Genomic DNA, 14,011 nt, shown 5'->3' on the forward strand with positions numbered 1-14,011 from the left:
GGAATCCCTCCAGAAATCCTAAAGAGCGGGAAACCAGTCCTGCTACAGCCGCTCCACCATCCACCATCTACTCTGTCTCTGCTGGAAGGAGGGTTACATCCCCCAGGATATGAGAGACGCCAACATTATCACCATGTACAAGAACAAAGGAGACCGCAGCGACTGCAACAACTACCGGGGCATCTCTCTCCTCAGCGTCGTCGGCAAAGTATTCGCCCGGGTCGCTCTTGCCCGCCTGCAGACCCTTGCTTCCCGCGTCTACCCAGAGTCCCAGTGTGGCTTCAGAGCTGGCCGCTCAACAGTGGACATGATCTTCTCCCTACGCCAGCTGCAGGAGAAGTGTCACGAGCAGCATAAACCACTCTACCTCGCCTTTATTGACCTCACGAAGGCGTTTGATCTGGTCAGTCGAAGCGGACTCTTCAGCTTGCTACGGAAGATTGGCTGTCCACCACATCTGCTTGCTGTGGTCATGTCCTTTCACGACAACATGCACAGCACGGTGTCCTACAACGGCGCAACCTCTGAGGCCTTCCCAGTCAGCAGCGGAGTAAAGCAGGGCTGCGTCCTCGCGCCTACGCTGTTCGGAATCTTCTTCTCCATGCTCCTCCAATACGCCTTTAAGGACTGCAGCGAGGGTGTCTTCATTCACACCAGATCCGATGGCAAGCTCTACAACCTGGCCCGTCTACGAGCCAAGACCAAAGTCAAAGAGGTGCTCATCCGTGAGATGCTCTTCGCCGACGACGCAGCTTTGACATCACACTCCGAAGAGGGACTCCAGCAGCTAGTCACTTGCCTTTCCCACGCATGCAAGGAGTTCGGACTAGCCATCAGCCTGATGAAGACGAATGTTATGGCTCAAGGCACGGGGACTCCCCCATGCATCACCATCGACGGGTACACCCTGGAGGTTGTCAACGACTTCACTTACCTCGGGTCCACCATCTCGAGCTCTCTGTCAGTCGACTTGGAGGTCAACCGGAGAATCGCCAGGGCAGCCACAGTTATGGCCAGACTGAACCGGCGAGCGTGGAACAATTCCAGCCTCACTGAGAAAACCAGACTGCGCATCTACCAAGCCTGCGTACTCAGCACTCTCCTCTATGGCAGCGAGACGTGGACCACCTACGCAAGGCACGAAAGGAAACTCAACAGCTTCCACATGAGGTGCCTGCGACGCGTCCTGCATGTCGCCTGGCAGGATAAGGTCCCCAACACCGAGGTGCTGAAGCGAGCCAATATGAGCAGTTTGCATGCAGTTCTTAGCGAGAGACGCCTCAGGTGGCTCGGCCATGTCAAAAGAATGGATGCAGGCCATATCCCCAAAGACCTCCTCTACGGCGAGCTAGCAGAAGGCAAGAGGATGACAGGGCGCCCAAAACTGCGGTTCAAAGACATCTGCAAAAAGGACATGACACAATGCTCCATCAATCTCAACACATGGGAAGTTCAAGCAGACGACCGCCTAGCCTGGAGGCTCGCGGTCAGGCAAGGTACGTCAGGGGCAGAGGCTGCGCGCAACGAGGAGGCGGTCCAGAAAAGATCGAGGCGGAAGCAGCGTCAACAGCAGCAACAACGGCCATCTGCCTTCACCTGTACCAAGTGCGGCAGGGATTGTCACTCCCGAATCGGACTGCACAGCCATTCTCGGCGGTGCAGATAGACTCTCAGGAAGCTACGCCATCGTCTCTCGAGACGGACGGCTGCCGACGACGACGACTCAGCAGAAAACTGAAGCAGGAAGTAGAAACTCCAGGTTCAGGTGTGAGTCAGGAACAGGGTATAATGCACTGTCCTGGCCAGATATCTGACATGCCCAATAGGAGTGAGGCTTCCCATGAGCAAGGACAAGTGTCCTTGTCAGAGTCAGGTGGGGCAATTAGAAGAGTTGAAAGAAATAACCCGCAACCCAGAATCTGACACCCAGTAAAAATAACCTTAAGGAAGGAAGAAGAAAATCAAGACATTCCCAGATGAAGGAAAACTAAGAGAATTTATTACCAGCAGATCTACCCTGAAAGGAATAAAGAATAAACAAAAAGGAACTAATAAAAGTAGGAATCTTGGAACATCAGGAGAGAAGAAAAAACACAAAGAAAAATATGGGTAAGTGCAATAGAATCCTCTTTTCTTCAGTTTTTAAAATTATGTTTGAGGATTAAAGCACAAGTTATAACACTGTCTGATGTGGTTCTAAATGTATGTGGAGGAAATAGTTAAGACAATTATAAATGGGGCAGACTCTGCCAACAAAAGAATAATAAGGAAACATAAAACTGAAAAGTTTCTGCACAGCAAAGGAGGCCATCAACCAAATGAAAAGACAACCCACTGAATGGAAGAACATATCCATTGATACATCTGATAAGAGATTGATAACCAAAATTTATAAAGAACTTACAAAACTCAACACCAAAAAAAAAATAAAAAATCCTCTTTTAAAAATGGGCAAAGCACCTGAATAGACACTTCTACAAAGAGGATATACAGATGGCCAAGAGATAAATGTCACAATGTGCTCAATGTCACAAATCATCAGAGAAATGCATATTAAAACAATGAGATATCACTTCACACCTGTCAGAATGGCTATCATCAATAAATCAACACACAAGCGGTGTCAAGGATGTGGAGAAAGGGGAAAATTTTTGTACTGTTGGTGGGAATGCAGACTGGTGCGGCCACTGTGGAAAGCGTATGGAGTTACCTACCAAAATTAGAAACAGAACTGCCTTATGACCTAGTGACTCCACCCCTGGGAATTTATCCTAAGAAACCCAAAACACTAATTCAAAAGATTTAAGCACCTCTGTGTTCACTGCAGTGTTATTTACAATAGCCAAGATTTGGAAGCAGCCCAAGTGTCCATCAGTAGATGAGTGGATAAAACAGTATGGTACATTTATGCAGTGGAATACTACCTGGCCATAAAAAACAAGAAAATTTTACTCTTTGCAACAGCATGGATGGACCTGGAGAACATTATGCTAAGTGAAATAAGCCAGTCAGAGAAAGACAAATACCATATGATTTCACTCATATATAGAATCAAATGAACAAACTGAACTAACAAGCAAAATAGAGACAGACTCATAGATGGAGAGCAGACGGCGGCTCAGTGGGGACAGGGAGTGAAGGGATTGAGCAAAAAAGAAAAAGAGAGAGGAAACTCGTGAACATGGACAGCAGTGTGGTGATTGTGATGGGGAATGGAGTGAGTGGAGGTGGAAGAGGGTATAGGAGGGATGAATGGTGATAGAAAAAAATATTAAAAAAGATAATAAGAAATACTATGAATAACTGTACACACATAACATGGACAACTTAGACAAACAAGACCATTTCCTTGAAAAACACCAACTACCACAACTCACCCAAATTATCAAGATTTTACCAGGCTTCTCATCTTAAGAATCCCAGCAATAGGTTAATTGAAGCATTAAAACAACACCTTCTTTTCGTTTTTTTATCTTTGAAAACAAAACGTAACCTCTAAACCAATGTTGGCCCCCTTTTATCCACTTTACCTGAGATACTTGTTCAAAATGCAAGTTTCTGGACTCAAGCCCAGGTTTACTTAATCCAAACCATGGAGGGTGGGCTAAGCAAAGAGTATCCTGGGTAATCCACTGCTCACTGCAGTTCGTGAACTACAGTCTCCATCTCAGGAAGCATGAAGCCCAAAGAGCCTTGTGATTGTTTTCAGAGTGTTGCCTTTTATTCATCCTTGTTTTGTCTTTTGTTACCAGCACCTGGTGAAAGATAATCATCACAGCTGAATGGCTTCTAGATCTCAAAGGCAAGGATGATATAAGATGATACAAATTTTTCACAAAATATGGAAAAACCAGCCACAGTGAGAAAATGGGAAATGCAGTCTTCCTTTCCCACATTTTTTTTTCCCATTGCGTTACCCACATATGTATCCACACTTTTAGTTCGTGTTTGTTTGCTTACATTTGGGCTCCTAATTAAATTTGTTACATGCGATAAGATTGAATATTATATCCCCAGATCAGGCACACTTCTCTTTCATTGCTCCACGCAGCTCTTTCTTGTCCACGTTGTGATAATTCAATTGTGTGTGTGCCCACAGGATGGTTATGAAATGATGGACAGACAAGGATATAAAGTTTCTTTAATGGAAGAGGATATGAAAACTTTGAAGATGGTTGTATAAAGCAGGCAATAACACAAACAGAAGCAAAACCTCCCGGGTCCCCCCAATGTTGCACAGAGAGAGGCACTACTGTGGGTAAACCACCCTCCCGGAGATGTGAACTCGTTGGGCATGAGACATCTTTTCCATTCTCACCGAGATTTGATGCCTGTCTGTTCTGGAAAACACCAAGGCTATACCCAACTACAAAACACCCCAAATCTTCCCCAGACTGAGGCTTCTAAAAAGTCTGAGAGCCGTTCCTGTAACTGTCATTTCCTAAACCTGTGAGAGGCTCAGGCCCTGCGGTTTCTGGAAGTGCCACAAGGAATGATGCCATTTGGCAACAGTAGTTCAGTTGCCAAGTACTTAACAATAAGCTAAGGGACAGGCACAGCATTACTGATATTCTAGGAGCTTTTGAAAAACAAGACCAAGACCAGTTTTCTCTCACTGCTTCTTTTTCTCACTCCCTATTCAAATTCAACCAGGGCCACTGCCTCTTAAAATCATATTGTCTGGCCTTGTCTCCTGCTTCACTGGGAAAATTTAGGCCAATGGACATAAAACATCCCAGTTTTCTTTCCCATGTATGTATATTTTCTACCTTAGCTTCCCTTAAGAAGTAATAAGACAGAGTGGTCAAGAGCATGAGCTCTAAAACCAGGCTACCTGACTGCTTATCACCTGTGTGATCTTGGGCAGTTACTTAGCCTCTCTGTGCTTCAATTTTCTAATCTGTAAAATGGGGATAATAATACTATGTATCTAAAAGAATCCTTGTGAAGAGGAAAGGCTAACATTTACTAAATATTTTGAGAACACTCAGAACAGTGCCTGGCATGTAAGCAGGTATATATCAGCTTTTGCTGTCATGATTCTAATTTCAGAGAAGACTCCTTTAGAGGGAAGTTCCTGCACTTGAGCTCAGGATGCCACTCTCATCATCAACAAGAGTTGGCCCCATCGACATCTCCTCCCTCCATCTGCAATCTCTCCCTCTTCTCTAGCTCCTTCCCTTAGCCTTTAAAGATGCATGAGTGTGGTGGAGGAGTTAGGGAAGGGTCCACAGAGGAAGCTAAACTGAAGCCAGCCTTCAAGACTCAGTAGGAATTTGCTCAATGGGATGAGGGAAGCAGGGAATCCGTGGGAGGATGCAGGGGTGAGGGTTCAAGCAAAGGGAACAGCAGTTGCAAAGAGCTTTGCTGCTTGAGGAGTTGCACAGGTGGTCGGGTGCTGAATGCCTGGAGCGCATTCCTTCACGTGACTCTCCAAGGCAGGGCCACAACCTCAAATGCCTGTGGAACCTGGAAGGTAAACTGAATGAGGCAAGTAAGCTGGTTAAGAAAATCAGGAATGGAGAAAGTCTTAGCCTAATTCCCACATAAAAGCAGAGCCTGCGGCAGGAACTCAGATACAGGCATTTTATTTTACGAGGTGTTCTCAAGGAGCGTGAGGGACTGGAAGAGTAGAAAATGAGGAGAGAAAACCAATCCAAGAGTGAATGTGGATCTGGTCGCTGCTGTGGGAAGCGGCAGCTCTTTTCCACTAGGACATATTTACCTACCAGTTCTTTTATTTATTTGTTTGATTTTTGGTTATTTTTAGAGAGAGGGGGAAAGAGGAAAGGAGAAAGAGAGGGAGAGAAACATCACTGTGTGGTTGCCTCTCACTCGTGCCCCCAACTAGGGACCTGACGTGCAACCTAGTCATGTGCTGTGACTGGGAATCAAACCAGCGACACGTGGCTCGCAGGCCGACGCTCAAACCCCTGAGCCACAGCAGCCAGGGCTACCTACCAGTTCTTGATCCTCGTTTCCCAGGGATTGCCCCATAGGGTAAGAACCACTGCACACTTAAGTTTGCCCCTGTATCAGAAAGGTTAGTGAATTCCTTCCTACATCTCACCCTGCAGAGAGGCTGTGGGTCAGAGGCCAAGGCTTACAGTAACAGTAGCCTCCGGGGGTGTAACAGGGATTGTCGCAAAGTGGGGAGAGCTCATGCCCCATCCAAAGAGTGCAGGCACATTCATGACATATAATGTATACAGAAATGCTGGCCAATGCTGTCAAAAATCTGAAATTTTATGTCAAATCTCTCAACCTTGTTCTCTTAATAATTGATTCTATTTTTTCTAAAATGTTGTGGGGCCAGGTTAAACATGTTTGCCAGACAAATTCAGTCCTAGTCTGCTAGTTTGTAGCCTCTGCTTTCAGAGCCTTAGATTTAATTCTAGGACAATAGAATTTACATTTTTGGCCATGGAAAACCAGTAAAAGTTTTTAAGCAAAAGAATGTTACAGCCAGATCTTACTTGGAACGCTTGGCTTTTCCCCTTCCGCCCATCAGCCCATGAATTCCAAAGCGGCAACCACCTGCAATAGGGCAGTTACGAGGCAGCGTACACATCTCTCTTGAAATCCAGCACACGCCACAGTTTTTGTCACCGGTGGTGACTTTGCAAAGTCCTTGAGCCCAGAGATGACTTCCTGTTTTCCTTGCCAGCTACCAAGAGATAAAGTGGTGACCACATGCAAAGAGACACGAAGCTGCCCATTCTCTCTCCTCGGTCCACTAGCAAACACCTGGCAGGAGGGCATGTTGATGAAATGTGTCAGAGCATCAGGCAACAGCCATCCTGAGGGCCCCCATCTGCAGAGCACAGTATTTCCTAAGGCCCTCACTGATAACATGAACCCATTGGCTGGGTATTGTCCTGCCAACAACCAGAGAGAATTCCTAGGGAACAAAACTGATCATCCCCCTGCATTTAAGTGGAAGAAGGGAACAGGAAAGAGCAGCGTCACATTCAGCAAATGAAAATCCCCGGCCACAGCCTCTGTGAGCCACTGACACTAGAGAAAAGGGAGTACTGATGAAAAACCGAGGCCCGTTTCTCCTCCCTGGGAAAGACTGTCCTTCCAGTTTTATCTGTCTAAAACAGGATGTATATAACTAAGGCGTCGCTGACTGCCTTTTAAATATAATTCTGATACAACAGTGAGCTCTGCCACTTTGGTCATTTGTTTTCATTCTCTAGAGCATATTTTTAAGCTGTATCCTGGGTAAAGTAATTCATAGTTAATGTAACACAAGAAAGAGTTGGGCAAATCTGGGAGAGAGATGAGGAAATACAGTTAAATAAAGCACTAGAATATATATTAAAAGTACATGGTGTAGAAATTCTTCTCCAGTAAAACATAAAGATTACATATTTACAAATACATAGGAAAAGGTTTGGAAGGATACACATTATGCTAATAATATCAGTTACCTCTGGGAAGGGAAAAGTGGGATTGGGGAAACGGGAAGTTCGAGGAGCGTTTCCCCCTTTTAAGAGTGCTTGCATATTTGACAGTGAAAATGTATGTTGAGTCTAGTTATGTGATTGAACATAAATCTAAGTAATGAAAAAAATTTTCCTCTCTCCAAGGAAGTTCCTTCAGGTCACATGAATATACTTTGAAATGGCTGCTCCAGATGTGAGTTAAGTGCTCTGTTACACAATTTATTTGCAAAAACACAGAGTGACTGGATATAAGAATAATTCACCCTGAGGTGCCACTGGAAGAGAAGGATTTTCCCAGTTTTGACCACAATGACACTGTAGTGTTGGGCAGAAAAGGCCACATCACTAAGCGAATGAAGTCCTGAGCTCTCTTCCTTAGGGAAGCAGTAGCTTTGTGCACTCAGAGGTCATCCCTGCTGGGTGAGTGCGGAAGGGTGGGGCAGCTTCCTCCAGGGAGATTCCCGGACCCCGCTGACAGAGGGAGCTGCTCGGCCTGGCAGAGATGAGCAGGAACCTTGCCGTCCTACCTCATGGTCTTGCTTATTACTACATAGTCTCCTTTCTGATAAACTGCACGATTTCACTCAAAATTTCAAAGCCTTCTTAAGGGGAAAGTAAACTTTCCAGCAAATAATAATATTAATAAAATGCTTTACAGGAGATTATCTGATATATAGTTAGTGCCTTACAAGTGTTTAAGTAAATTAAACTCTAGGGATGAAGAACTAGTTGTAGTTAAAATAGGACAAGGTATTTCCTCAAGTGTTTTGATAAATTACTGCATTAGAGGTTTCCATCATAGTAGCTACCTGCCTGCCGGACACCCTTGTGGGTAAAACTGTCTTTTCTAGAGAGGCATCCCAGCAAAAGCCAAGGCACACTTGCAAAGCAGCCATGAGTGTTTAGGTCCCAGCAATCATTCTAAAGCTTGGCTATATATTAGAATTACCTAAGGAGCACAACCCAGAGCAATTAAATCAGATTCTCTGCGCCATGACCCAGACATAAGTTTGTTGTTGTTTTTACCTTCCCATGCGCTACTAAGTTTGAGAACAACTTCTCAAACTTTAATATGCTTATGAATCACCTGGGGATCTTGCATAACATAGCTTCTAATTCAGTAGTTCTGCAGTGGGACCTGGAATGCTGCATTTGTAAAAAGCTAGAGGGTGATGTAGCTAGGATCTAGCCTGGAGAGTCTATGGAGATATATTTTAAAAATTCACTGTGGTATTGTTTTTAATGAGAAAAACCATCTAAACATCCATCAACAAAAGGATGAGTGAATTGTGCTATCTTCAGATGGTGGAATATGACTACATGTATCATCATACATATATCTCAAGAACAATGTTGAGAAAAAATTAAAATACAAATATTTGTATATTCTTGAGACATTTATAATTTTGTAAGCATAACAACAATACTATCTACTGTTTATGGATACATATAGCATTAATGTAAATTTATACATGGAAATAATAAATACCAAATTTAAGATTGTGGGTTTATCTGTCAAGGGCTGAGGGGTGCACAGTGGGCTTCAGCTGGATTGGTAATGTTTTATTTTTCTCTAAAACTATCAGAATAATATACAGCAAAATGTTAGGACTTGATAGTGCTGGGAAACTCAGTGATAACATGTATGTCTGTTAGTTATCCTCTATACTTTGCATTTATTAAATATTTCCTAATTTTAAGTCTTTAATTTTTTTACACCCATGGTCAGCATTATTCACAATATCCCAAAGGTAGAAGCAACCCAAATGTCCATCTATAGATGAACAGATAAATAAAATGTAATATATATATAAAATGGAATATTAGCCCAAAAAGAAAGGAAATTCTGACACACATTATAACATGGATGAACCTTGAGGACATTATTCTAAATGAAATAAGACCATCACAAAGGACAAGCACTGTAAGATTCTCCTTACATGAGGTACCTAGATAGTAAACTTCAGAGACAGAAAGTAGCACAGTGGCTGCCAGGGGATGGGAGATAGGGAAGAACGGGGTGTTATTGTTTAACGAGTTACAGAGTTGCTGTCTGGAAGGATGAAAAAAGCTCTGGAAATGGAGGGTGGTAATAGTTGCACAATGTGAATGCACTTAATGCCACTGAAGGTAGACTTAAGAACAGTTAAAATCATCGATTTTATGTATATATATTTACCACAATATTTTTAAGTTTTTTTTAAGACATTATTTTTAGAGAGAGGGGAAGGGAGGTAGAAAGAGAGGTAAAGAAACATTGATGTGTGACAGAAACATCGGTCGGTTGCCTCTAGCAACCCCCTCCCCCACAACTGGTAACCTGGCCCACAACCCAGGCTTGTGACCTGATTGGGAACCAAACCAGTGACATTTCAGTTAGCATACTGGTGCTCAGTCCACTGAGCCATACGAGTCAGGGCTTAAGTTTTCATTTTTAAAAGATCGCTTTATATATATATAATTTACATAGATATAAACATCTCGTGTGTGTGTATAAAACGAATAGAAGATCAAAGTAAGAAATTTTGAAAATCATGCAAGGACATAACACACAGTCAAAAAGAATGAGATAGATTCACATGTCCTGGCATAGAATGATTGCCAAGGCACACTGCTCACTGAGTAAGGGGTTTATATGTAATGCCCCACTCACACTGCATAGACGATCTCTGGAAAAACAACTTAAGCAGCTGGTAACTGCTCACCTTGGGGGAGGAAATTGGGAGATGAGTTCAGGAGTGAGCTCAGAATTTATTTATTCAAAAAAAATTAACGAATTTTTTTAAAAGACCAATTCTCTAAATTGTCCCTACTGTTGAGAGTGGTAAAAAGGAATAATTGGAATTCACACCTAATAAAACCTCAATTCTAAGTAACTGAATTACAGAGAGGTTAAGTGACGTGCTCAAGAGCACACAGGTGACAGAACTGGGACCAGTTATGGTAGTACATACTTTTTCTAAGTGTTTGAAATATTTAATAAAAGACTTAAAAATGTCTCCTTATGTACTGCCAACTTATTGAAGCAGAAATCATTATGTTCTTCCCTCAAATAAGTTATTTTGGGGAAAACTTTAGAATTCTGCAGTTTAGTTCTTATATTATCAGCACAATTTGCACATGTCTGGTAACACTTGTCCCTGTATATAATTTTTTAAATGTTTAACAATCTTCTATGATGAAAGATTTTTTCTAGTCCTTTCCAGTTTGGGGCTCCCACTGACCATTATTTTATTTTAGTTTCTATGTTTGTTGTTCACATACATGAACATGTATGGATAACAGATTTTTTTAAAGCAAAATGGATATTTTTAAAATATCACAAAAAATCCTATACCTACATGCATAATATATACATGCATATGCATATATATGCCTCCTGATTCCCAATCCACCACTTTTCTCACTCTGCATACTTCAGCAGCTGAAACTGTAAAAGAATAAACTCCTTAACACCTCCTAAAGACATGTGTACCCTTGATTTATTTAAGGATGAAAACTCCTCTCCCCGAAGGTGGTTTTTAGCCAGAGATCCTGCTTCAAAGGTAGTGTTCCAACCACATCCAAACTGCTAACTGTAAGATTCAGAGAGTCCACAAGGTGGCACTAGATACCTTTGGTCAAAGTCTAACAGGCTATTTGCAGAAAACGAATGGAGAAGTCTCTGGCAGGAGCCAAGATTAAAAATTGAAGCTAATACTAAAGACGTCTTGTTCCTTTCTGGAGGATGGCTGCCAGCCAAAACACATTTAAAGCTCTAATTATACTGAATGGCATGCAAAACGACGGGCAGGAGTTACAGGCAGCCTAGGGTGGCGTGTGTCGCCTCCAGTGGCAAATTTACTCCACTCCTTTGGACATGCTTCATTACAAGAATTAGACATCTTAAACATGTTTACATAAACTCCCTCCTAATACACACAACTCAATCTCTCTGTCTCATCGTTGTCTCTCGCACACACACAAATATACACGCACAATAGAGTGTATTTTCAGGTGACTTTTTTTTGGGGGGGGGTAAGGATTCAGAATCACATCCCTATTAAATAATACTTATATTTCATAGTGGGCTAAGTCTCAACTCAGATTATAAAAATCTTAAAATTCATCACAAAAAGATCTATTTCTGATCTCTCTACAATCTTACACCAATTTATAATAGATTGGTAAAGTTCATTGCTGGTCTTTTACAGACAATTCTAAAGTACAACACACAGCGCTTGATCTTAAATAAATTTTCGGCGAACAAATAGACCTCAAAATGCCTGAAAAAAAAAAAAAAAAGAAGAGCTGAAAAGCTGTACTGATTTAAGACTTTTATTTCTTTGTTGCCCATTATTATGGCTTTCTTTTAAGCTAAAAATCTCTTGGAGATGATTTAATAAAATGTGCTGATGCCTTGAGTGTTTTTAAAACACACAGAGTCAATGTCATCTATTCAGTTCATTCAAAAACATTTTTTGTGTGTGCAGACAAGAATTTTTCCCACGACAGTAAGTGTATGTGTCTTGCATCCTGATTAAACAAACCATAACAGCACCTTCCAGGCCTATGATCTACTTTTTAAAATGAGCATTTAAATTCAAAAGCAAATTGCAAAGAGTAAACAAGAGTGCTTAATGACCATACCCCAATAATATATCATATTTTTAAGCTAATTTTAATAGTATTTTATATGTGAAATACCCAAAAGATTAATATGCCTGTTAATATGTTTATTTCTAAAAGCAGCAGTTATGATCATACGAAGCTCAACTTTTCTCAGAATTTGAAGGGGAAAAAAAAGACAAATTTTTAAATATATCAATAAAATTAAGAACTCACTCCAGTCCCAGGCTAACTCCAGTGATGTGGGGAGGGGTAAGACAGTGTGGGCAGCTGGTCAATTCTACTGCAAGCCCAAGACCTGACAATACTCCACATGAGTTCAAGGAGTCCAGGACAGATTGTGTGCGGACCAATGAATGGTGAGCCCACAGTCATCAAGCACCGGCATCAAAAGTAACACCTCTGTGCTGACAATGGGCCTTTTCCCATGATCTCCAACTCATAACTGAATGATCTGCAGACAGGACTCAGAAACTGTTTTATTAAATTGAACACAAAAGGCCCGTTATAACGTCAAGCCTTTATCAGAAACCAGTACATAGTGAGGATACACAGCCAAAACAAGCCATCAACATAAGCAGTAATAAATTTTAAATAACTTTTTGATTTCTATATTCAATATGCAGAAGAAAATAAACCAAAAGAGCAATTTCAATTTCACAATTCACAGTTGATTGGTTTAAATCCCATGACACTTTTTGTCATTTCTATAGCCCCAAAACAGAAAGATTTCCAAAGCAGTGATTAGCACTTAGCCCCAGCAGCATACACAGATGTTAAACCCCTGTAGGACATTCAAAAATAATTTGAGGAAACAACTCCAATTTCACACAGTTTTGGCTGGCATTTTTTAGCTATATCCTTTACCAGAGACACTGTGAAATAGCAAAAACTGTTTTAAAAGCTTGCCATGCCATTAAATGAAGGGTTCTAAAGTCTCCATTGGTTTTCCATGATTTTATTCTCTAATTTAAAACAATAACTGCACTAAAACGCAGCCTTAACAGTGAAAGCAAAATCATTTTTGCTTCTGGATCTAAGAGCATACATCCAAGAGAGGCAACTTATTGTCCTAGCAGATACATGGAATGCTTTAGAGCAGAGTCTGACGTACTCTAGTAAGGCATTTCAAAGCAGACACACCATACCCAAATTAAGTTACTGTGGGCAGCCACGGGGTACCACAAGGTGAACACCAATTAACACAGAATCAACATGAAATTCTTATGACTCATGAATTTACAAAACCACAGAAAGGCTCAAGTAGCAAAAGAAGGCAAACAATGACCAGCCACTCTGAAAGAGTTTTGTTCCTGTAAATGCCAAATCTGCAGAGTAGAAATAAACTTTTTATGTTCTTTGCCCTAGGACAATATCATTCATTCTGATACATGGGGTCACTCTTCCTTTAAAAAATAGATCATGTAGAGAATATACATATAATCAGTGATAGAGAACACTTATTTTCACTAGTGAGGGGGTCACTTAAGCACTTACATAGAAAGAGTTATGAACAAATCATGAAAGTCATTGAAATGCAAAAATAAATCTGAAAAAACCTGCATTAGTTAGTATTCAACAGTGAAGTGATATTTTTAGCAATTTCATTGGCTTAATGAGGAAATATGACCACAAAAAGGTCTTTAAGTTAAAAAAGTCATGGAATGCCTGAATATAAAGTCTAATTAGTAAAAATACATATTTTTATCTTAAGGGCTCCAAAAGAAGTGTTATTTAGAAGCCATACATCTTACCAAACTAGCACAAGAATATGAATCAAGAACACTGAAGTTTCAATTCCGACATATCCAGTCAACCTTCATGCCCTGGAGTGTCACCTAAATTCTTTATCCAGAAAAAATGGCATAATAAAGGCATACATCAAAAAAAAAAATTTTTTTTCCAGGCAGCACTAGAGTAAAGCTAAAGATGGTTACTAAGGCTCACAATTT

Source organism: Furipterus horrens, unplaced genomic scaffold (genome assembly GCF_987537825.1).
Source record: "Furipterus horrens unplaced genomic scaffold, mFurHor1.1.pri manual_scaffold_1, whole genome shotgun sequence".
Classification (NCBI taxonomy): domain Eukaryota; kingdom Metazoa; phylum Chordata; class Mammalia; order Chiroptera; family Furipteridae; genus Furipterus; species Furipterus horrens.